The 3,484-nt window shown below is 37.2% G+C and overlaps 1 long non-coding RNA gene across 1 annotated transcript; it reads right to left on the bottom strand.

Moving 5' to 3' along the window:
• Positions 1–1,506: 1,506 nt before the first annotated feature.
• On the bottom strand, positions 1,507–2,520 carry LOC122523069. Its single transcript, XR_006305241.1, has 2 exons — positions 2,216–2,520; positions 1,507–1,703 (listed from the first exon to the last, which is right to left on the bottom strand). It is a non-coding gene; the product is annotated as an uncharacterized LOC122523069 (long non-coding RNA).
• Positions 2,521–3,484: the final 964 nt, after the last annotated feature.

The following is a 3,484-nucleotide window of genomic DNA, read 5'->3' as shown; positions in this document are numbered from 1 at the left end:
GCACCGCTCATCCCAAGTGCGTCTGATTAAGGCGATGCCGACTTCCCATAAGCTAACAACTCGCTAACCATCCACGTTTAGCGAGACTCCTGTTTGATTTTTTTTCTATTTCTTTTTTTGTTCATCGAACGTTCGACTTTTGCGGAAACGGGAAAACAGAGAGAGGTATCACGTTTCTAACTCGATGATCTAACGAGGAAAGACGAAAACATTAATCGGAGATATCGATTCTCATTAAATCTGCGATCGAGTTTTTTTTTCTGCTTCTTCCTTTCCTACACGTGGGAAAAATCAAAGAAAGTGTTCGTACACGAGTATCGTAACGAGAAAGTAATATGTAAGGTGTTGATAATACGTTCACGGTACAAATGATCTTTCGTATTTGGTTTCTCTTCGTTAATAATGTATAACTATATATATATATATATTATACTTTGAAATGTTCATTATTTATTAAAATATATTCGATAATAGCTTCGAGTGTAAACTGATAATTCGTTGTTAACTAACATTCATTAAAAGGAAAATAAATAAACGAATGAAATATACCGAAAATCATTTTTAACGTGAATAATATTTAACGAAATTATATTTTGAAAATATTTCTAAATGATCTATGCTTTTATAATTTTTCTAGAATCCCGTTTTATTATATAAGACAAATTATACTCGACGGTAATGAAGAAAAAAAATATGTATATTAATTAATAATTATGAAAAATATTTATACGAGTCAATTGATATAAATTAATCATCCTAAACGATTCGCGCAAGATAATTATTTTCCCTTCGACATTTATCGCTGGAAATTTTCAAAATTGGCGAAAAAAAAGGAAGAATAAAAGAAAGAAGACGGTTTGTTATATTGTAGAAAGTTAAATTGCGTTTAAACATCAGATCGACTAAAAGTTCTCGATGCGAAATGGAACGGACACGCACGTTTGAAACGTTCGAAGCGTTCGACGTGACACGTTCGCTGGTCTCGTTGGCACTCATTACTCTTTGGCGGCTACGTCATTTGTCTCTCGAAGAAAATAATCGACGGGAGTAGTAGGTATAGGTAGGTAGGTAGGTAGGTAGGTACTCTACGTGGAGTATGGTACTTAAACAGAAAGAGAAAGAGAGAGCGAAAGAGAGGGTGTAAAAGACAGAAAAGGAAAGAGAATTTTGTTGCTTAACGCAAGCAAAGAGCTCGAACGTAAATGCCCGAACATACACACACACACAAACATACACATAGACGCACGCGTGCACGAGGAGAACCCCACAATTATGTAATCGCTGTGTCATTGCGTTAAAGTAATTCCATTAGCTAACGAAGAGCACCGAGACGAACGGCGCCGCAACGTGCTCGCTATGCGAAAACTCTTCTTCCTCCCTCCCTCCCTCCCTCTGCCCTCCGCCCTTCCGCCTTATTCTACCACCACCAACATCTCCACCTCCACCTCAAACTCCTCCACACTGTATTCCCCACCCTTTAAGCACTTCCTTCATTTTCTCTTCTTCTCAATACAGCAGCAACTATAGCAATACGAGTAAGTAAGTAAGTAAGTAAATAAGTAAGTATGTAAGTACTTACATCTTATGTACTACCATAGATCTCTCGCCTCATTCTCTCATTCCTTTTGATACTGAATCGAACGACTTTAATGCTTCCTCTCATCCCGTCGAGTCACGCTTGTCGAGCTCGTGAGATCGAGTAACTGTAAATAAAGTAAATCCCTTTTAGATATTTTCTACCCATACGTGTGTATTGTACGTTGAAATATAATTAATCGTAAATTATGACGATAATTATGAGAATGTCAACGTATCGATATAAAATTAATCTCTTACGTGATTTATTATACATATATATTAAAATTATTTATATTACAAGATATAAATCTTGTATAGATGAAATTTATAGAAAATTTCTTTTTGACTGTCACGATTATCGACGCGAGTTTATTCATCGGAATAAATGATATTATTCTTAATCGAGATGATTATATTAATTATTTGTGAGACGATTATAAGAATACAAATTATTTCAAATTTATAATAATTAAATACACATATATATCTATAAAATAAAGATTACCGTTGGGTACTCGTTCTTTGACAAATTAAGAAGAAGAAAAATAAGAAGAAGAATGAAAAAATACACCAACAAGAAGAAAATAACAAACAGGCAATAAGATTTAAAAAATAAAATCTCATTATGAATACATACGCGTCATTGTCCAAACGTCAACGGTATTTGAACGGTCATGTTAAACGACGTTGGACATGTCCAAAGGATACGGAATCGGTTTCGAAGTTCAAGCCTCGAGTTTCAGGACGTTCTAGCACGTTGGTTGTTTGGTTGGTTTGTTGGTTGGTTGGTTGGTTGGTCGATCGGCTTGGTGTGCCACGTTCCTCGACGTCGTGCGATTAAATCTCGTCTTGGTGCGATGTCACCTCGACGAAGTAGAAGGCGGTATGCGACGAAGGAATCCTTGACAGGAGGTCGCCGGATCCTCGTGCCCCCCTGTGGCGAATGAATCACCCTAAGAGGAAGAAAGAAAGAGAGATAGGGATAGATAAAGAGAATGAGAATGAGAAACAGAGAGAGAGAGAGAGAGAGAGAGAGAGAGGAACGAGTGGACATAAACGTGAACGCGCGCGCGCGCGCACGCGTGTCTTGTCGCCCCTGCGTGGAAGGTGACAGCTGTCAAGTGACTGCTATACGGCACTGTGTAAGGCGTGTAGGAGGTTTCGTGTCTCTCCCTAAGCTCACCAATCTCTCTCTCTCTCTCTCTCTTTCTATTTCTCATTCTCCTTCCCTTTTCTTTACTTGTATATTTGTATATTAATGTGTAAGTTTATGTACGTGTACATTTGTGTTTTACTATTTATACGTATATACGTTCGTATACGAGTATACCACGCGTCCTTAACACTGTCGTAACCTTCGACTTTGAATGGTATTTTATTGAAAGTTGACCTTTATACTCTCTCTCTCTCTCTCTCTCTTTTTTTGTTGGTCGAACCTTTTCTTGGTTCTTGTGGACATTTCGTTATTTAATTTATGATATTAGTAAAATGAACGATAATATTGATATTGTTTCAAAGTAATAATACCACGAAAATATATTTCGATTTTTAATTGACAAATGCAAGAAATTAATCGATTCACAAACAACACAACGCGAAATATAATATCAATAATTATAATGAAAAAAATTCAAAAATATAAATTAATATGAAAATTCAGAAAATAATGATTATTATCCTTGTAGGAAAATAAAAAAAGGAAAATATCGATCGAAAATTCATAAAGTGTTTACGCCAATGGTAGGACACAAGCGTGCACATGCACCACGCGGATTCACTTCACGCAGATCCGAAGCCAATTCACGCACGTTTGCCCGGATTGCCTTGACCCGCGGGGCGTGCGAGGTGCCTCGAGGGATGTTCGTCCTCCTCCTTCCCCCTTTCCCCCTCCTACGTCATGCTTCTT

Source organism: Polistes fuscatus, unplaced genomic scaffold, assembly GCF_010416935.1.
Source record: "Polistes fuscatus isolate 324 unplaced genomic scaffold, CU_Pfus_HIC Scaffold6, whole genome shotgun sequence".
In the NCBI taxonomy this organism is placed as follows: Eukaryota; Metazoa; Arthropoda; class Insecta; order Hymenoptera; family Vespidae; genus Polistes; species Polistes fuscatus.
The sequence above is the reverse complement of the archived record's forward strand: the minus strand, read 5'-3'. Positions and strand labels throughout refer to the sequence as shown.